The 22,484-nt window shown below is 43.4% G+C and overlaps 1 pseudogene; it reads left to right on the top strand.

The window, feature by feature from the left end:
* The first annotated feature begins 9,955 nt into the window (after nt 1-9,955).
* On the top strand, nt 9,956-15,018 carry LOC142813909 (uncharacterized; annotated as a pseudogene).
* Nucleotides 15,019-22,484: the final 7,466 nt, after the last annotated feature.

The following is a 22,484-nucleotide window of genomic DNA, read 5'->3' as shown; positions in this document are numbered from 1 at the left end:
CAAAAACATTTGCTGAAACACTGTACGGTGCATGTCCTTTGTATATGTAGTGAGAGAGCAAGAACACAAAATCCTAATTATCTTTCGTATCCTCAGCGCACATTGTGAACTAAACTAAGAGATGAAAAGCCTTATTAACTACCACAGACAGAGCTTGAATGTGCCCTAATTAAAATACTGGCTAACCCAACGGACTGGGTTGCTTTTTTATCGTCACGTGCACGGCGTGAAGCAGTAAAGAACGACCAGCGTAGCCGCCCCACTCGTTCATTCAACGCTTATCTGCAACTACGCAGGCGGTCTCGTGATACTGTCAGAGCCGGTGCACCACCCTTCCATCAACGACGGGAAGAAATAAATAACATACGGCAATCAATAACACGCCCCGTAACAATATCAGGCTCCATGAGGGAAGTAAGAGAGAGAAATGGCGCTTATCTGCCTGTCCAAGGATTGACACAACACGCTTGTTCCCCAAACAGCGCTGCACACCCGATAAAAGCTTACTGCACGGGCAGAGGGAATTACGCCCAACGACGAACGGGCTTCGTTCTCGAGCAAAAGTCCCTCTTGCAGGCATGGAAACTGCATTATGTCATGTTCGAGTGCATAGCAAGCAATATACCAGTGTGCGCTGCGTGTGCGAGAAGGAGAGTGAGGGCGAGGTCAGAAGGGCAGAAACGCTGAATTTATCGGAGAACCCCCCCCCCCCCCCTTCCTCACACACATACGCCCCAATCACCGAAAGCGAATCGAACTTCTCGCGGAGGACACGGGACAGGAAGAAAGGAATCGAGCGAGGAGGGAGGCGAGCGGCGAAGGCTTCACGACGCTGCTGCATGCCGAGCACGTAGCTCCAAGGCACGTCTGAAGCGTTCGGCGACGCGCAGGGGATCGCTACAAGAGGCATGAAGCGCGGATACGTAGGCTATAAGCGAGACTCCCAGTTGCGGCGAGGCGAGAGACAGAGAAGCCAAGAAATGAAGAGCCAGCGCGCGTTGCCTCGGGCAGTTCACGATTTTAACCCTGACCGAACAGTAGCCACCTTCCGTTCCTCCGTATATTTTGCTACCACCCGCCGCTGGTCGGCCCCTTCGTCTCCCCTCGCGAGACGCGACGTCGTTCGGGCGCCGCACTCGCTCTTCCTCTGTGCGTGTGTGGGTAACGATATGTGCACCCGTGTAAATACCTATGCCCCAAACTATGGAAATGACAGATGGCCCTACGCGCTGGAGTAGCCTATGAAATTGGCGGCGAGGAAGCGGGGAGAGGGAAAGCACGGGGCTCTCGAGGTGGGGGAAAGAGGAGAACCCCGCTTAGGTATTTTGGAAATTGCCGCAGCCGCAGAATAGACTCAGTTGGCGTCCTTTCAACTACCAATTCTCCGTCTCTCTTCCTAGCCTCTTTGCTATCTCCCAGGCTTCTCACGTGTATCTACGCCGCGGAGACAACGTCTCAGAAGGCGCTACCTGCTCGTTAACGACCACCTTTTGTGTATATCGCTGCAGTGTGTGACCCGGCGTGGCGACGAACCTACAGGAGCTCTCGCCAGCAAAGATCGTCCTGGAGTAACGGCTATTTTAATTTTAAAAGCGATTGAAAAGATATCGGGAGATGAGATCCTTTAGTCTTCATGTTTGGCAGCCTGAGAACGTGACCTGGCGCTGTCGGAGATAAAACAAGTGCTTTTTCAACTTGTGATCAATGTTTGTCTGGGTTTGTTTATGCATGGCAATGATGAACAAAACCAATTAATTCATCGCGCGCATAATGAATCGAGTGGTATGTCTGTTTACAAAGAAGAAAAAGCTTGAGTTCTTTTGAGTCCATGCAGAGTGTGAAGCGTTTTTTATTAGGACAGGGTTAATTGCGGAAATTAACACTGTGGTTGAACAGTTGCAGAAATAGCTTTGTTTATTTCATCTAGTAAAAAGCCATTGTTTAGCAATTTTTCAAAGCTTCGACGGCCTGAGGCAATCGGTTATTCTGAATCCTAATTCACAATCTCCCAGCTATGATTGGCTAGCCAGGAGTCCCCGGTCAAGCAAATTTCAAGCGCACTGATAATGATACAGAATGATTGCGTTCCAATTGAGCCGTATACCACAGACGCAACTGTGTATCTTCAGCCCTGTTTACAGATGTAAAGTGTACGTATAGAGGAAGACTACTATTGTGGCTGAACCTACATATCGAATGATATAGCCATGAAGTATAAGCTTTGTATTTTTCATTGCTTTTGTTCCCTCTGTGACCTGCATGAGCTTAAAAAATTACACCATATCCACGAAGTGAATGCTCTCCGTCCGTCCGTCCGTCTGTCTGTCTGTCTGTCTGTCTGTCTGTCTGTCTGTCTGTCTGTCTGTCTGTCTGTCTGTCTGTCCGTCTGTCTGTCTGTCTGTCTGTCTGTCTGTCTGTCTGTCTGTCTGTCTGTCTGTCTGTCTGTGCATCCATGCGTCCGTCTCCTATCGCATTAAAACAGGCATCTCCTACGCACCGCAGTGGATGGATGGATGGATGGATGGATATGGCTGTACCCTTTAGATCGGGCGGTGGCTAGCGCCACCAAGCCGTAACACCTAATGAACCAAAAACTATATTTATTTTTTTCCTTAAAAAGTGAGTTTGAGGATTCGTACTTTGCAGTGAAGAGTTTAATTTTCACTCGTGTCTTGACTTTAGCCACCAATCAGATAACCTCCTTCTGGTTAAGTCTACCCGCTTAAAGTTTATTTTGCCCTCCCGGTCCCTAAACCCCAGTGCTTTGAAGAACTCTGCGCCATCATCCTGAACTATAGGGTGAAGCCCTTTACAGAACATTATCAAGTGTTCGGCAGTTTCTTCTTCCTCTCCACACGCACTGCATACTGTGTCTACCCCTTCGTATTTGGCCCGATATGTCTTGGTTCGCAGTGTTCCCGTCCTGGCCTCAAACAGTAGAGAACTACCCCGAGTATTATCATAGATCCTTTCCTTGGCAATTTCCTGCTTAAAAGTTCGATAGATCTCTAGTGCGGACTTCTTAATCATGCCCATTCTCCACATGTCAGTCTCCGTTTCCTTCACTTTTTTCTTAACCGATAGTTCTTTTTGGTTTGGCCACCTGCTGTTTTCTAAGTATTTACCAGTCAACTTCCTGGTTCGCTTCCTCCATTTTGTATCGACATTCTTCATGTACAAGTAGCTGAAAACCTTCCTAGCCCAACGCTCTTCCCCCATTTCTCTCAATCGTTTCTCAAATTTTATCTTGCTGCTAGCTTCCCTGCCCTCAAATGATGTCCATCCCATATCACCTTGTACTCCCTGATTTGGTGTATTCCCGTGAGCTCCTAAAGCAAGCCTACCTATTCCACGTTGCTTAATTTCTAATCTTGCTTGAACTTCTGATTTCATGCACAAGACCGCATTGCCGAACGTCAGCCCAGGAACCATGACCCCTTTCCATATTCCTCTCACAACATCATACCTATTGTAATTCCACAGTGCCCTATTTTTCATGACTGCTGCATTCCTGTTACCTTTAGTCGTCACGTATATTTCGTGTTCCCTCAGATACTCGGTCCCATTGCTTATCCATACGCCCAGATATTTGTATTTATCTGTTATCTCTAGCGTGACCTCCTGTATTCTAAGCTCACTACCTTCGTTGTCATTGAAAATCATGACTGCTGATTTTTCCTTACTGAATCTAAAATCTAACCTATCTCCCTCATTACCGCAGATGTCCATCAATCTCTGCAAATCTTCCTTGTTGTTGGCCATTAGCACTATATCATCTGCGTACATTAATGCTGGTAGTGCCTGATCAATAAGTTTTCCTTGTTTGACTAAAGAGAGGTTGAAGCCCAGTCCACTTCCCTCTAATTTTGCCTCTAATCCTTGTAGGTACATCATGAATAATAAGGGTGACAGGGGGCACCCCTGCCTAAGCCCCCGTTTTACCTCTGCAGGCTTGGATACCTGTTTTTCCCACTTTATAACTACCTTGTTACCTTTATAGATACCCTTTAAAAGATTAGTGACTACATGTTCCACGCCTAGTGTGTCCAGTATTCCCCACAATTCCTCTTGAACCACGCTATCGTACGCTCCCTTGATATCCAAAAATGCTAGCCACAGGGGCCTGTGTTCCTTTTCTGCTATTTCGATGCACTGCGTCAGTGAGAACAGATTGTCTTCCAACCTCCTGTGTTTCCGAAACCCATTCTGCAGTTCCCCCAGCACCCCCTCATCCTCTATCCACGCCTGCAGTCTTTCCTTTATAATTTGCATCGCCAGCCTGTAGACCACTGATGTCACTGTTATAGGACGGTAGTTGTTTATGTCAGCTTTTTCCCCCTTTCCTTTATAGATCATGCTCATCCTGCTAAGTTTCCATACATTGGGAACTTCACCATCGATTATTATTTTGCTCACTGCCTCTCTCAAAGCCTGCTTAGACTTCGGACCTAATGTCTTTATCAGCCTAATTGGAATGCCATCTGGGCCTGTTGATGTACTACTAGGAACCCTTTTCTCAGCCCTTTCCCACTCTTGTTGTGAAAATGGAGCCATTGCACCACTTGATTCGTCCTTGTCTATTGTGGTGCATAAAGTACTTCTTTGTTGAAATTTTTCTGTCACCCTTGTTCTTATATATTCAATAGCTTCGTCCCCTTCTAGCCTAGCACCTTGGGCTGTAGTTATAAAACTCTGCTCTAGGCTCGTCTCATTTCTTAGGGAGTTTAGATGGTTCCAAAATTTCGCAGCGGCCTTTCTATCTTTTTTATGTACTTCTGCCAGCCACTGAGCTCCCTTCCTTCTAATCTTTTCATTGATCAGAAGGGATGCATCCCTTCTACAGCTTAGAAAGGTTGCCCATTTTCTTTCAACATCATCTGTCGGTTCACCCCGCTGCTTAGCATGTCTGTGTTCCCTAGAGGCTTCCTGACGTTTTGCTATGGCTCTCTTAACTTCCTCATCCCACCAACTTTTGGGTTTGTGTCTTCTTTTCCGGGGTGATTTGTTACGCGTCTTAACAAGCTCTAGCTCAAAGAGTCTAATTAGATTCGTGTATGTCCACACTGTCTTGTTATCCTCCGTGATTACTTTCTCAATTTGTTTAGTGGCTATTTCCATTTGCCTTTCTGGATAAAAATTTTCCTGTAGTTGCTCATCTTGTCTCCTTCCCACTTTCACTGCTCTTCCAAAACTTAGCTTGATACGTTTGTGATCGCTACCCAGACTTCTGGAGCCACCTTCATCTATGTGCATTCCCCTGAGCTTATCATACATCCTATGTGACATCAGTGCATAATCTATCGTCGACTGAAGCCTTCCTACCTCCCATGTTATTTGCCCTTCACACTTCTCGGTACTGTTGCAAATGATCAAATCAAGCCTTTCACACATATCCATGATCATTTTGCCTGTCGGGTCGGTATACCCATCTATATCTTCTATGTGCGCATTCATGTCTCCTAGTATAATTATCTCGCACTCTCTTCCTAACTCCTGAATGTCCTTTGATATACACTCTACCATTGCCTGGTTTTCCTCTCTGGCCTTTGCTCCCGTCCACAAGTACACGAAACCAAGGAGTGTCATTTGACCTGCCACTTTCCTTTTAGCCATAAATGTTCCTTGCACTCCTGCTTGACCCTTTGCCAGTGCTTGACCCTTTGCCCTTTGCCAGTGGAGCGAGCGCCGTAGTGCCACCTGGTGAGCACTCCGAGTACTAGGGGTGGCTACATCGAATGACAAGAGACTGATTTACACCTCAAGAAGCTTCGCTCCTAAAAAAATTTACCATAAGTCTACATTACATCAATTCGACGCCATCTATCAAATTGAAATTTTACATCGAACGCCTACTCCTATTACAGACACAATTGCCCTAGTCGGCATGCAGCTAGCAAAATCAAATTGCCACGTCGCCAACGCTTCTCTTCTGATCGTTTAATTAACAGATTACCAACTTTATCTAAAAAAAAAACGAGGCTGCGTTTGGGGGGCGCTTCAACGTCCGTGCGTTTATCTCGGAAGCCAAGACGAGGAAAAGATAAGGCACGCTATCGGCAGCTTCAAATGAACGGTAAAAAGCATGACGAACGGTAAAAAGCTGCCACACTTCTAAGGTAAAAATCAGCTGAAATAGAAATGGATGAGACAGTTACTTCCCGAAACCCACAACTCCTCCTGCATTATGTGGCAAATGTTTATGTGTATGTGATGCGCACACTTAACGTCAGGCGTAAATAACATATCTACTCTGGCGTTCATAAATGTCTGAGCTCTTCTCGCCTTTCACACCACTGACTCCAGCTGCGCTAAGTGCGCACGCGGTTCTTTTCAATGGGCAAACAAAAACTACCAAACCCTGCAGCTCATCGCTTTTCTATTCATTGGGACTACGAGGGCCCCTGTTCAAGAAACGTCCATAGTGGTCACCCGCAATGGCCGTAAGAAGATATGAAATTCATTAGGTGCCTCCAGTGGGCCGCAAAGGACGCACCTTTTCTTGCACGCACGGGAGTGTCGCGCATTTGAAATGAAGGCTCACACGGGAGCGTTGCCGCGATTATCGGTCAACCGCCCCTTCATTATCGAATCTGAAAAGAAGCGAGGCCCCACCCTGCACGGCGAAGGGTGATTTTCTACGTGGATGCGCGCGTTTCAAGATCGAAACAAGGCGAGGGTGCTTCTTTGATTGATTGATATGTGAGGTTTAACGTCCCAAAATCACCATATGATTATGAGAGACGCCGTAGTAGAGGGCTCCGGAAACTTCAACCACCTGGGGTTCCTTAACGTGCACCCAATCTGAGCAAACGGGCCTACAAAATTCCCCCTACATCGAAAATGCAGCCGCCGCAGCCGGGATTTGATCCCGCGACTTGCGGGTCAGCAGCCGAGTACCTTGGCCACTAGACCACCGCGTTGGGGCGAGGATGCTTCTTTAACACTGCTGTTCTTTTTTCTATACGTCATTTTAAGCGTCCTATGATGCCCTCATGAACGCAGGATGTACGCTTTAGTGAGAGACTCCTAAGGCAGACTTAAATCTCCAATGAGACTCGAACATGGCTTTGCAACACACTCGCGAAGTCGCGACGCATTCTAGATCTATGCCAAAGCAGCACCAGTGTGTTACGCTCCACGAAAGCGCTGTCGACTTTCTTGAGGGTCGTAAGCTTGAAGGAAACTTTCTCAGTTGTGCAGTGTGCTCGTGTGTGGTGGTATATGTTATGGTATATGTTACACATCAAGCGAAAAGCCAAGCCAAAACCTCCAGCTCTTCATTACAATATATATTACACAATGTATGGTATATATTTTTGAAGCGAAAACGAAAATTGGAAAGCAGAAATAAGATCATTTTTCTTGTGTTTCTCGCTTTTAAAATTGTCATCATGGAACTGTACAAACTCGCGTTATATTCTATTCTTCTGATTGTAAGCACGGCTCATAAAGAGTTGAATAAGAACTTGTATCCGAAGTAGCTTCTTCTTTTTTTTTTTCACTGTATTGCATGCATAAACGTACCCCAAGTGCATGCATGTGTCCCGTAGAGGTCATCATTCAACTGCATACTCTAAAGACACGTTATAATTTTGTTATGTTCATTTCAGCTTCTATGTGCGCTGTTTCAAATGAAACGAATGCAGTGCTTCGAAATTCAATGGGGAAACATCTCATAGTGTTAATTACAAAGTATACGAAGCGATAGTTCATAACAAAAGAGAACTTTCATGTTTCTGATTTATATTTCTTCCATTAAGGAAACCCTTTTCTGAATCTGCGAAAAGCATGTGCATATTCTATAACCTATTGTGTAAGGTCAGGTATATATTGTATATGGTCATGACTCGCAAAAAAACTGCTTCGCCCACTCATCATCATTCCACAAAGGGAATGATGATGAGTGGGCGAAGTTATATAAAATGCTAATGGTCATATCTGGTGTGTTGTGTTGAGTAGTGAATTTCGTTTTTCCTTCATTATCGCTAGATTGTGGTACCTGATCCAGCTTTAAGTTAGCAAATACGAGGTCTGGGCACATTCCTCTGGCGTTGCAGGTTGTTTCAAGTCATACGTAATGCATCGCAGAGCCTACCGAGACGTCATCTACTGCGGAATCCCGTGATTTGTAATAATCTGCGTCATCAACTTCAGCGTCATCTTCATCGTCGTGGCATACAGTGGGTACCTCGGATGTGCTGTGCTGTGGTGGCAGAAGGAGAGTGTGTGGTCTGTAACGCGCTTGCTCTTCATCGTCGTCAGCATCATCGCCATTGTCAGTGGTGGCTACGGCGCACGCCAACGCCGGAGAACGGACAAGCATCAGCCTTAAGGAGCTTCACTCGTAGAAATAAAGGACAAAGACATTGACCAAAGCTAGGAAACTTGTTGCTTCTTCCCCGGTTTTGTTGACGCCCCGGTGAAGAACACCTATACCATGAATTACACTTACGTACGATAAATGTTAGGTCAGGCGCTAAACAATGCCGTTGTCGTGTGAAAATATAAAAAAGTTCTGGGCTGCAACAAAGTCTGTTATCCCCAAATTCCAAATGCTCTCGATATTTTAAGTAGCTGAAACGCCCAGATCACGCAGTTGACACTATAGCACTATAGTGCTATAGTGGCGCGACGCCTGCGGGTATGTAGTGTGGCTTCCTTCTTTATTCTTATTATGTCTCTTTTTCTGTCTTTCTTTCTATCTTTCTTTGTTTTTATTATATCTTTCTTTCTTTCTTTCTGTATTTCTGGTTGTTCTTTTTCTCTATTTGTTTCTATTTTTGTAATGTTCTATCTGTCTTTTTCTTTCTATATATCACTTGATTCATCTTCTTCCTTTCTTGAATTCTTATACGGTGTTCTGCCTGCGTTATGCCACGCGAGGAACGCAAACGACATCCCGGGCTCCTGAAGGCCAGCGCACTTGATATCATCATCAAGACGCTAAGGGAACAAGAAGAAGAAGACTACATTGGCGAGAGCACACGCGCAATTTGCTACGTGTGGCTACGCTACATTTGGTTTTGTCTGAGCTGATATCGTCAGCGAAGGGCTCGAATTCCAAGAGGAATAAGGCATATAGTTTCCTAAAATTAACTAGAGGGGACTTTTGTCGCTGCGATCGGATCTGCATTTTTTTATTTTCCTATAATGAAGAAAGAACTTTTGTGGGTGAATCAAGCAAATGGAGGGTCTGGCTCTAGCGTTCGTTTAGAGCGGACGTGCTGTTCGGAGCTCCTGTGTTGGCGGGAGACGCGCCGCAGCGTCTCATGCAACGCTCCCTGTTTCTTCGCCTGCATCATGTGCATTTTAAAGACGATAGCCATTTTTGGGGACTTTCGACGCAAAAATTTTGGTCTGTCTGTACATTTGGCTGCTTGTCTACTCTTAACAGCATCGGGTATTTGAAACAATCAACGCCATCCGCAGCTCCCACCTATAGAGGATTTTAGTCTGTCCGGCACTCCGGTACGTTTTTGCGTATACCGAGTTGGCGGAGGGCGTAAAGCCGGATAGCGTTGAAACGAGCCTTTTGCACTTTTAGCCCGTGCCGCCCAAAATACGCCCAAAAAACGCCCGCGACGCCTTCGCGGCTGTGGCCGCCGCATGTGCGTATGCGCAAAGTAGAAAGTTTTCGCAATCACTGACTAAGTTTGAAAACAAAAAAAAAAACATTGGACAATGCCAATAAACTTTTTCGTTACAAAACGGGACTTTATGTTTGTTTTCTTCAATTGTGCTATGATTTAAACCTAACTATGAAGAAAACATCAGCATCACGGTGATCGGCATCAGAATCGGCATCATGAGTTGCTAACACAAGCGTCATGCGACTCATGCCTACTTTTCGTGTGCTCCTTTGTGGCATCGGTCGCAGCGATCCATTGATCCCGTTGAAGTGTCGGTGATTTGCTGTTGTCGTGTCTGCATGAACGATGCCGCACATCGTATTTCACGACCAACTGCTCCTGCGAACTTTGCGATGGAACGAAATCGAAAATATGTATTTGCTCCGAACTGCACCGCGCCGTGACCTCCAGATAAACGGACTTCTTGATTTGGACGGCATGGACTTTACTACATTCTACCGCTCGTTCAGGTTCCAAAAAGGAGACCTGGAAGATTTGATGGAAAATCTTGCTGATTCCCGAAGAGGTAGTGAGCACTCAACGTGTTCGAGTGTCTGGTCGCAAGGCGCTGTGCATGACGTTGCGGCGTCTAGCCTACCCTAATCGTCTCTGTGAGCTGGAGCTCTTCTTTAGGCGCCACAGCTCGGTAATATCAAGTGTGGTGTCTAAAGTGTTAGCCCACATAGATTACTACTTCGCGCACCTCCTTGCGGACCTTACAGTGCACAAGTGGCTTAATCTGCAATCACTGGAGATGTTTTCTCAGGTAAGAAGGCGTGCTGTTGCTGTTGCACTGCATGACTGCCATTAGCGCTATGTTTATGCTTCGCCACACTACATCTCTGCGTTTCGGTAGAGGTCATTAAATGTAATTCGTGCCCCGCCGTGGTGGTCTAGTGGCTAAGGTACTAGGCTGCTGACCCGCACGCAGGTCGCGGGATTGAATTCCGTCTGCGGCGGCTGCATTTCCGATGGAGGCGGAAATGTTGTAGGCCCGTGTGCTCAGATTTGGGCGCACGTTAAAGAACCCCAGGTGATCGAAATTTCCGGAGCCCTCCACTACGGCGTCTCTCATAATCATATGGTGGTTTTGGGACATTAAATCAATCAAATCTAATTAGTCATTATGAAGGGAAAATAAGGCTCTGGCTTTCTATATTCATAGCACACCAGGCACACTAAATCGCCCCTCAACCCCACCAATGTCGTAGCAACTTCATCTTCTAAGTAATAATTTGCCGCATCAATTTATTACGTGAATTTGTTGTCGATTCCATTAATATTTCCTAGCGTGCTTCAAAGAAAAAAGCACAGGAGACATCCCCTTTATTCCCAACACTGTAAAGCAGTTATTTCTGTGAACCAGACACCTACTCCTTCATTATTTTGCCTCCTCATTATCATTACTGCCCCAAGAAAAACCTCATGATGTAGTCAGTGTCAGAACAACTGTACTGTAAGAATGCCTTATAGATCAGTTTTCTTTCTTGCTGTACCAATGCCATTTGACATATTTCTCAGACTTTTCTGCCCAACGAGACAATTTCAAACTTTGTTTGCAGCTTTGTTTAATCAGTGTTCACAGAAAAACGAGTCCCATTCAAACTAAAAAATATCAGTGTTGTGTCGATGAGCAGCCTGCCTTTCAAGGTTAGCACCATTGCTCTATATAACTGGCTGTTCTGTGTCAGCAACCTACTTTTGCATGCAGTTTACTCCATTACTTCAACAGACGCAGTACCTGATGCCAACTACCAGCATAAAAGGTGTTAGTAATTACTATCAATGAATAATTATTACAGATTCACATGAACCACTTATCATTGAAAATGTGATAAGCAAAATTCATGTATGTGTCACTGAAGGTGTTTCTTCTGTGGGAGAGAGATCTGAATTCCTGTTGCAGTGATGCTAAACATCAAGTTAGTGCCAAACACACGTCCTGTCAGGTAGAGCTACTACACCTTAAGCAGCTTCGTTTACTGCGAAAAGTTTAGCTTATACTTATTTCGATCTTGGAACGTCGTGCTATATTTCGGTCTTGAAACTTCGTGCTATGTGTTGCTTTTCGCAGCTGCCATTTCATTTTTCAGGCTGTGCACAGGAAAGGTGCCTTATTGAAGAATTGCTGGGGATTTATTGACGGAACAGCTAGACGAATTTGTCGACCATAAACTAGACAAGAATACTATTTTTCTGGGCACAAACGCTATCATGCTTTGAAGTTTCAGGCATTGATGTGCGCAAATGGTATAACCTGTCAGTTGGATGGCCCATTTCCAGGCCGTCGTCGTGATGCTGGTATGTGAACTTTCCTCCAGTTTCTCCTGCAAAGGTACCAGACTAACTGAAATGCCCTATGGAATACTATGTTGGTAATGAAACATTTCGCTTCAAACACATTGGCATGTCCTGGCAAGGTAGCATGCACCTCTGTGATAGAAAATTCATGTAGGCTAATTTCAAAAGCATGCTACTTCGTATAATTGTACCCACTTGATGCTTAACACTTCTGTTTTGGCAAGTCAATTCATCATGAAATTATGATGTACCAGCTCCAACAGACACCTTTACTTCAGACGGCACATATGTACCCGTTTGTCCATTTGTGTCTGCCCTTATTTTTTATTATAAGGGTGTTTGACTATTCAAAAATTCTAAATGAAGAACTAAACAGTGTTTCGTTTGATTTGGTGCTTTAATCAGATGAATAGTAGGAGTTTATTCAAACTACAATAATTGCAAATAACCAATGGCAAAATCTCAAAGCAACAAAGCTTTAGAAGAGCAAAAGACCAAAACTTTTATTTAAATGATTGAATTGTGAAGATACATTAATTTCACACTTTTACGGGACTACAAAGACTTCAGTCATCACCGCAATAACAAATTTTTGCTTTGAACTCCAGCCTTGCTGAAGAAAGTGTAACCTCAATTTATTACCATAAGATTCATCATAAGGAATGGTATTCAAGAGCTGGTGGCAAAGTACCTCCTTTAATATTTGTGTAACTTCTATGTTCATCATACAAATGAAAAAAAAAAATACTTCAAAGGCTGTATACTGCTGTATGTAAACACTCAGTTTACATAACGGTATATTTTAGTGGTCAAATATTATGGCGATGTTAATTCATTAAAGTGTGGATATTTGCTTGGAATTATGTGTTGTGGCACTCTACAATTGTCTTGGAAATGGGTGCCTTTCTGTTCAACTACTATTTGAATAGTACTCTATTCAATTAGGCATGAATTAGGTATCATCACTATTCAATGTGTATTTGTTCAATTCTACATTTCACTATGCAAGCCCCTAGTTATTACCAACCTTGCAAAGACAAACGTTCAACTAGAAATGTAACTTCCTCACTAGGCTTAAAGCTGTCAAAATTTTCCATCTTTTATTGGCTTATTCTGCTCCAACCACTTCTCGCCCTTGACATTTGACAAGGTGTCTTAAAGGAGCAGTGACACAATTTTGGATGTCCTGCAAGTGACATTTTTTGATTTCTTGGTATGCGGCATAAGAGTGTACTAACATGTTTTGAGACATTTTTGCTTTCATTAGTATGCAGTGTAGTTAACGCTCTTCACACACTGGAGTAAGCGAACACATCCAAAATAGTTTCTTTGGTTTGAAAGTTTCTATCACAGAGCATTAGCATGCCTCACTGCAATGAACATCATGTCAACTAGTCAACGCAGTTACTGAACTCGGCGTTCTGAGTGCCACCTAAATTGCCCAAATCACTGTCAAGGTCACGGGAAGATTTCTGTCTTATTGTTGATAATGTGCGTTACAAGCAAATGATGGCCAAAGGGAAATTACAAGCCACTGCAGCGCGTGTAGTCGTTTACTTTCTGGAGGAATCAGAAATAGCTCAAAAGTACTAAACAAAAAATAAATGTACTTCACTGTTAACCGCGGTATGCTCCAAACAGTATTTTTGTGTTTTACTACGATATTTTTGGGAAAACCTTGCTGAAAACAGTTCAGTATTTAAGTGACAAAATCACCTTAGACATTTTATTGAACTTTAACTTTTTGTGTGAACTCTTAAATTGGCGTGATTACTTGTGTTTTTACAAACTCGGTGTGGTGCGGACACATTTCTATGTAGTTTGGACACATTTCTGTGTGGTGTGGACACTCAGTGTTGAAAAATGTGCACTCATCGTGTAAGTTGTGCTATGGCTATATGTATAGCCTTAGCACAAGGCTATCTGTATAGCCTTGTGTTTGCTACTAAATGTGCGATGTCGACTTTTGTGCAAGAGGAGTAGCCGGCGCCACGCATTGGCATCAACCTCTACTTATATACATTTATTTTTAAAAAAATACCAATCTGCTGCTAGCAAGTGACTAGTTGCTGTCTTCCAGTAACGTCAAACTGCCATGAAAATCACTTAGAGGTCAACAGCCCTCTACTCTTTTCAATTCCACATATTCAGTCATATCTTGAAAACACAGCAGGATATATGCTGCTTCCCTCTTTGTCTCATGGTCACAGTTTTTTTTTTCACCATGCCATGCTCTTCACTGTCCTGTGTCTGTAAGCGTTAACTGGACACACCACCATGATAGAGCACAGGTGTGCGGTCAAGCAGGTGGTACAGCCCAAAGATAGCTCCACAACTAGCAGAGTAAATCTGAAACTGGCGGTTCAGCAAGTTCTCTTTACTACACTAAATTTGGTGGGACTAGTTTAATAACACTGTTGAACCACTCATTCTTCTCTGCTAGCTCAAGTCTACTGTTTCTGTAGCAGGATACCATCGCTTATTATCCCATATAATGTTCAGTATTGTTAAGCAGTTTTTTTTTCTGCAGGTATCCTAAAGGAGACTGCCCTCTACCGCAACTTGGAAACAGTTACTCAAGGCCGCACATATGTAATATATGGAGACCCCGCCTACCCACTCCGGCTACTGCTCTACAAGCCTTTGGAGGTGCTTCTTTGCGTCCCCATGAGGTTAACTTCAATAAGCGCATGAGCTCAGTGCGGCAGCCCGTTGAGTGGTGCTTCGGCAGAGTCGTTGCAGACTTTGCCTTCGTTGATTTTTATAAAGGCCAGAAGATGACTCGGCAGAGGGTGGGTCGGATGTACAAAGTTGCAACATTGTTCTTAAACTGCCGTACTTGCATGTATGGCAGCCAAGTGTCTACATATTTTGATGTTACTCCGCCCACCCTCAGAGAATACCTTGTGCCATTTGAGATGCCAGCATAGCATACTGACATGAGCATACAATGGATCCTTGTGTGTTGTGCAAGGCAGTTTGCTATTTGTGCATAGCCGAGTTTTGTTTTTTGCAGCTAGTAGAAGAGAACCAAGACGTTCGGCTCTATTTTAACTGGCTTGTTGATAACTGGGACTTAATTGACTTTCATTCTATTATCATGACAATATCTTGTACAGTCAAACTCCGCTAGAACGAACGCTCTTCAACGAAAAATTCACTATTCCCCGTCAGCAGTCCATAGGAGTCAAGGCATAAATATTGTCGCCGCCACGAACACTTTTTCTTTGATCGTACCACTTCAACAAAATTTTACGATGCGATTCGAGGCTCAGATACTTATTGCTAATCAGTAAACCCAACTTTTAACATTTTGATACATATTCAGAACCTGAAAATGCGTCAACAAAGTCTAAAGCACATGTTGGCACCACAAGGACCGGGGCTGTTCAGCAAGCATGGGCGCCGCCATTGCTCGATAGCGGTGGTAATGAGACTGCCCTGATAGTACACTCTAGCCCTGCTTTTGCCACTGGTTTGCTTTTGAGCTGCAGACAATCCGAAGCTGAAGCTCAGTTCATGGTTTCCTCCACGCAGCTACTGGGTGCAACCTCGGAACGATGCCTTTTCCGATTCCGATGCTTAACTTTATGTTCGTGCTTGGCCAGTGTGGTAACTAATCAGAGTGGCTTTTCGTCTGCATTATCAATGAAATCAGCTAGCTGCGAGTGATGGATGATAAGAATGGTATAGAATAATGCAAAAGGCGCCGCTCCATGATACCCTGCCTCTATCTCAGCATTGTCGGATACTTTTGATGGCGGGCAGCTGCTGGTGTTAATGAGTTAATGCAACTGTTTGGTTCGTTCACTAAGGGGATTTCAGGTGTTGTTTCAGTGTGCTTTTGACCATGGCCTCGCTATACATGGGTGAAAAACACGTCGTGTCGCTGCTGGGAAAAAATAGGAAGCAGCGGGCATTTTTTTAAATATTGAAAATAAACATTTATTTGTTCTACTAGCTCAGATCAGCTATATTTTTTTTTATTTTACTACAACGAGATTTTTTCCGTGTCCTGTCAGTTTCGTTGTAGCGGGGTTCGACTGTAGTAGCTTTGATGCTCATGTCATGATTTAAAGAGGCTACAAAGTCTGAAAAAAAGAATAACATGAGAGTGCACAACAATATCTTGTACTTGCAAAAACAGTCTTCCTTAACATTATCACCTTCAAAGTAGTCCCCTTCAGCATTCACACACTTCTCCATACAGTGCTATTATGGCTGGTGATAGTTTTGCGATGAGGTTTTTGGGAGGCCCTTCAGGAGATTCTTTATTTTGACTGAATCTCTTCAACTGAGCCAATGATAGGTTCTCTTTCAGCAATATTTAACTTTCACAAATAAAAATAAAAACATCAAGCGAAATTAAGCGAATAAAGTGGGTGTGATGCTCTTCTGGCTATTGCACCTATTTCTGATTGTGCTCTTGCCATTAACATATATATAGGTACCATAATGTTTTGTTTAATCATAGATCGTGGACAGTTCTCATTGGCATAGAGCTGTACCATCTGGTCGAGTTCTTCAGTGTGACGGCAGCACTGCAGTGCCAGAACCCAAAACCTAGTGGCTAAAAAAGGCAATAATAAGACGGCATCAGTGGATGGGTGGACGTGAGTGGGCGCCAGTTTTCGTTGACGTTTCCTCTGCTCAGCATGCACATGTATGGGCATGCCTTTTCCACCCCCATTGTTCTCACCTCCATCATCAACATTCACTAGCAACGATAGAAAAATTGAGGAATATGGAATCGTGGCATGGCAAATCATTCTCAGTTCTGTCCTCTTCTGAGCTGTAATTCTGCATACAATGCTGAACTGAGCAGTGATGAGGCAGCTGGCAACGCATGTTTGGGCTACTCTGGCTGGTAAGACATACAAACGCTGCGTGATTGTTACCTCGCAATGATCGTAGCTTGAAATCACCAAGTCGACGCTCACAGCTCCATGATAAATCACCCGAAGTAGCATCACGAAAACGCAAAACTCACACGAACGCGCTGTGAACAGAGAAAAACAAAGCACGTGAAGCCGTTGCCAGGCATGACGTCATCGCTGCTCGCTCGAAGTCGCTCAGTGCCTGAGGCATGGCCTACGAGCTTGCTGAACACTACAAAATACTGTCGATATCTCGTGGCCTTGATTGCGCCATTGAGCCTTTGGACGCTCTTTGCGCTCAAAATAGGAATAGAATCGAATGAACGCCGCATCTCAAGTTTGACATTGGGTGGCACTGCTCCTTTAGAATGCATTGAACAGCTTTTCCTGTAGCAACTACTGCATGAACACTTAATCTCCGGTCACCACAGATCACCCGGAAACATTGGAAATGTTTGGATCTGTAATCGCTGACCTTAGGCCCACAGAATGTTCATCACCTTCCACACTTACTTTCCCCTGAAAGCCACTTACGCCATTCAAACACACATGCATGAGACGTTTCATCTCTATAATCCTCACTTACTATTCGACATGTTTTCATAGAAGATTTTTTAAGTTTCACAAGAAACTTGATGTTGAGCCTCAGTACAGTTTTTACATTACACTTTTTTTTTCACAGCACAGTTGCATGTGTTCACTTATGGCACTGCACCACAACTGGTGTGATCGGTGTTAAGCCCAAACTGGCCGCATGGATAGAGGGTGTGTGTGGGATGATGTCAGTAAAACAGTTCTTTTGGATTCCACTCTTTTCAAGGTTCACGCTTAGTCTCGTTCTTTTTTTTTTCGAACCTTTTATACATGAAATACTGCCCAACGTGTACAACCATTTCAAGATATGTGCATTTTTTTAACTATCACAATAAAATTGGATTGCACAGCCAGCTTACAGAGAGGCTTTTCTATGTGTCAGTTCAAAAAGTATAACATTTTATTTTCATTAATAGAATGTTTTGTTTTAGAAGGGATCCTGTAGGGATCGTGTAGGCACGTACTCATGTGCAGTTCGCCATCGTTCAGTGTTAGCTGAACGATGTGGATTCAGCAAACAGAAATAAAGCCTGCAACTTGTCGGTACCTCGTCATTCGTTTCAGGTGTTGCGCTGTGCCAGCACTGCTGAACTCGCACTGCACAATTTCTTAACTTTGCATGCACAGCCGTGAACTGATTTCAAGTGGTGCAGGTAAATCGAACAGACCTAGAGCTATTGTGTTCGTTTTAGTTTGTATGGCTACCAAAGGGAGAGTTTCGGAGGCGCACGTTGCAACTTTACTAATGACAATTCCTGTGACAACATGAAATAGCTTGAACGCATACCATTACACACAGCAGCACCAACAATTCATGAATTATAGTGCACAATGTATCATAATATTTCTGGAGCTCAGAGAAAGATAGGAGACATGACGCACAATAAACATAAGGTAGTCGTGCCCTGCCGTGGTGGTCTAGTGGCTAAGGTACTCGGCTGCTGCCCCGCAGGTCGCGGATCGAATCCTGGCTGCGGGGGCTGCACTTTCGATGGAGCGAAAATGCTGTAGGCCCGTGTCGAGATATGGGTGCACTTTAAAGAACCGCAGGTGATCGAAATTTTTAGGGTCTTCCACTACAGCGTCTCTCATAATCATATGGTGGTTTTGGGACGTTGAACCCCACATATCATATTAACATAAGGTAGTCGTAACCACTTTCTGTCCCTGACAGTGACTTCTATTGGTTGCAGGTTTTTGAAGTGTGGTTGGAGGGACTTCTTCAATACATAACAACTTTAAAGAAATGCATACTGACTCGTTTTTAGAAATCAAACTATTGATATTGTAGTTTTTTTTCCCTCAATGAGTTCTTTGATCAACTGAAGTTGAGATGCTTGGTATGCTGCGTTAGCCCGCCTCTCTTCAAGTACTGCCACCATTTCCATCCTTCTCATTTCCATTTCAGCTTCCCTTAATCTGACGTCGTTGGCATGCCGCTAGTGTAGCAGCTTCATGTTGTCTTCGTGCTGCGAATTTTGATGTCCAGATTTATTTTGTCGATCTGGTAGCTCAGGAGGCGCATTTCCACGTTTTGATTATACCTGGCCTCCAAAAACGCCAGCGTTGCCTCATTTTGGCTTCTCCCTGCTGCAAAAATATGTAAACAAGAAACATTGGACTTGACATACTGAAGTACCTAAAGGGATACTGAATAAAATTTTTGCCACTGTAATTTTCAAGCAAACGGAAAGATTGGCTCCTGAAATCAATTGATACAACCCTCATTTGGCAAAAACTTTGCCTGCCTGGTCAGCCCTTCAGATTTAGGTGGAGACTCACCCCCGCCCCCCCAACAGACACATACTGAAATAAAATTCTGCATACACCCTGGTTGCATTGCTGAGATTGTGGAGCATTCCTCACTTGGAAGATACGACAGTGCTTAGCTGCTTGTCAGACAAAGTGACTACATTAATCATCGAAGCTACACACATTGAAAAAAAAAAGGAAGGTGCTTGTGTTAGCATGGTATCATTAAAGAAAAAAATGGCATTTCTAGATTCGTATTGTTTGTGTGAATAAGTGTTCACTATGAGCGGACGAAAGCAAGAGTTGTTGAACAGCTTTTTATTTTCATGTCTATGGTATATATATGCACTGCAGCAAATAAAAAATAAAGATCGGGTGTGAGTCAGCGCTCATCGGTGTGCCCAGTGTGTCCCTGTTTTCTTGCACTGTTTTTTCGTTACAGTGCTTGCACACCAAGTAGCCCCCTGACAAGCATTGACAATCTAGCATCAGCTGAAGAAGACGAGCACTCTTGCTGGGGTCTCAGTACCATATACAGTAAACGCTCGGATTTAGAAACAAAATTTTTACAAACATCTAAGAATTACTTATGCTTTTAGGAAACCCCATTTGTTTTTCTATCTGTTTTGTGCAAAAAGGTTTCGTTTGAACATATCTGAATAGCAAACATTTCAGCTGAACGGGCTTTATTACTGAAATTCTCATTATATTTCTGAAATCAGTTCAATACATTTTTGTGTTCTGCTATGCTGGCAGTGGCAGATTGAAATTCCGTAACTTTAACCAGCTCTACGATCCCTTGGAAAGTGGCAAGGCTTTATGTCTCGGCAACAAGCTATGCGACAGAAAGTGCACCAAACATAAACTCTCTGGACAGCCTTGCGACTTCTATAGTGAATAAGTTATATATGATCTACTTAATGAGCTAAGGCCTCTTTATCCTGCTGAATAATATGCCCATAAGATATGAAATATTACTCTGGACTTCAAAGATTGACTGTTGCATCCATATTTGTACTTGAGCTCAAAACCACACTGTAGTAAAGTCAAAGTTGGTGCTGTGATTGCACAATGGCACATATTACTTTGCTGTGCTGAAATGAATTCTTTACTGGGTGTAATCATGGCAAATAAGCCCTTTAAGCTCTAGGTTCATTTGGATAGCACAAAAAGTTTGTTATGTACCTCTTAGTGGTGTGCGTCATCGAGGGGTCTGTTCTGTTGATGCAGCCAGTTGTGCTCGTGCACTGCCTCTAGGCAGTGGCTGTGGCACATTTGTTGAAAGCTCTGAAAATGCACAAGATTGTCATGTTTATTGCTTTATGTCTACTGCCGTTGAAAATGTGCACTTCAGACACTAACTAAAATTGATTTGTCACGTGAATTTTAATTGTAACCACAAAATCAGCCAATGTTTGGGGAGTCCAGTATTGCTCATTGCAAACCACAGCTTGCTTGATGACACGCAGTGATGGAAGTGCTGCTTCAATTGCTCCAAACTGCTCCGAAAGAGAAATGCTGCGCCGAAGTGTATTCTTTGTTACTAATTGCTTCAAACCTGCTCTGAGATGACACTGAGTATGAGAATGCTGAACTTTTGCTGTTTGACCGACACACAAGTCTTAAAGAAACTAAGAAGAATCTGCCTACTACCATCCCAGTGTGTTACTAGTGTGCAGCATTATTGGCTCTGATCTCACATGTGCAACAAGAATTGGCATATGAAGCATACAGCTCGTAGGTTTTTTTTTCTCAGCTAGACATGCAGGCTACTATGGTGAAATTTGAAAATGAGCAGGACTGCTTTCATCTGATGCCGATTATCTACTGCTTATTTGGCAACAGTTATATGGGACTGTGGTTACTTCTAAAATATGGTGCTCAGCTTTTCCAGTTTGATATCATATCTGCCACACATGGTATTATTTTAAATTGCAGCTTATTGTACAGCATATTTTGGACAATCTGCTATTGTATGATACATTTAATTTATAATGACTGTTGTCTGTTAAATATGTTTAATCAGAAATAATACTTTCGAGCCTATACGACAATGCTCCGAACTCGTACTAATGTATGGCAAATTTAATATCTTGTAAAACACCGATAGCTGCTCTGAACTACCATTTTTTTCTGCTCCGAAAACAACTATGACTGCTCCAAAGTATGCTCCAAAAAGTAAAAATGCACTTCCATCACTGGACATCTGATAATAATGGAAGTGTCTAAAAGATTCCTGTAAAATATGTCCAAATGGCATTGAATACTTGTGTCTGTGTATGGCCTCACATTATGGCACATCGAATATAATTTCTGCACAAGCTGACAAAAAGTATCCATATATCAACAGGCAGTCATGTTTCATGAATCATTAAATGCTGATAATCATACTGATTGATTGATATGTGGGGTTTAACGTCCCAAAACTACTATATGATTATGAGAGACGCCGTAGTGGAGGGCTCCGGAAATTTAGACCACCTGAGGTTCTTTAACGTGCACCCTAATCTGAGCACACGGGCCTACAACATTTCGCTGATAATCATACTGGCAGCAGTGGCATGCTCATTGCAAATACTGTCTGTTTTCTTTATAAGAGAACAAACAAAACATGAAACAAGCTTAGTTGTTGAACTGCCTAATCCAAGGTTGTAGGTTGAATTCTCGGCCGCTGTGGCTTCATTTCAGTGTGTGCGAAATGCAATGGCATTCGTGTACTTAACTGAGGTTCACATAAAAGAACTGAAAGTCGTAAAGATTAATGCCGAGTACGTACATTACAACACACCTCATACTCATATTGTGGGTTTTGCAAGCGAAATCCCACAAATTGTAGCTATTGAAAACATAACAAACAGGGATATAAAGTTAACAAAATGATGTACCTCGCAATGGTGTGCGGTTATGAGTGGCTTGGGAAGGCCCATCCGCACTTGTTGCTGGCGTGTGGCTTGCCTCATTGGCCGTGCCAGGTGTTAGCTCAGGCTCTGGTAAAATTGGCCCCATCATTGTCACATACGGGACTCTTCAAAGTGATGACATAATTTTAAGTAAGCCTTTAATTGGCTTGTTACACTAGGCAACATTACGAAAAGCAACACATATACACCAGTATACTTGCCCAAGTATTCATCATGATATCAGCTGTGCTCACAACCAAAAAAAAAAAAATCGGTAAATTTTACGTGGCACATGAAAACTCACTAATAATTGCTATTAAAACATGACAAGGAAACAACAATAATAATATACCTGGTGATGGTGTATGGCTGCCACGAACTTCTGTTGAGGGCCCATCAACAGTTGTTGCTGGCGTGTGGGTCCGCCCATC

Source organism: Rhipicephalus microplus, chromosome 4 (assembly GCF_043290135.1).
Source record: "Rhipicephalus microplus isolate Deutch F79 chromosome 4, USDA_Rmic, whole genome shotgun sequence".
NCBI lineage: Eukaryota > Metazoa > Arthropoda > Arachnida > Ixodida > Ixodidae > Rhipicephalus > Rhipicephalus microplus.
Note: the sequence above shows the minus strand (reverse complement) of the source record. Positions and strands in the feature narration are given on the sequence as shown.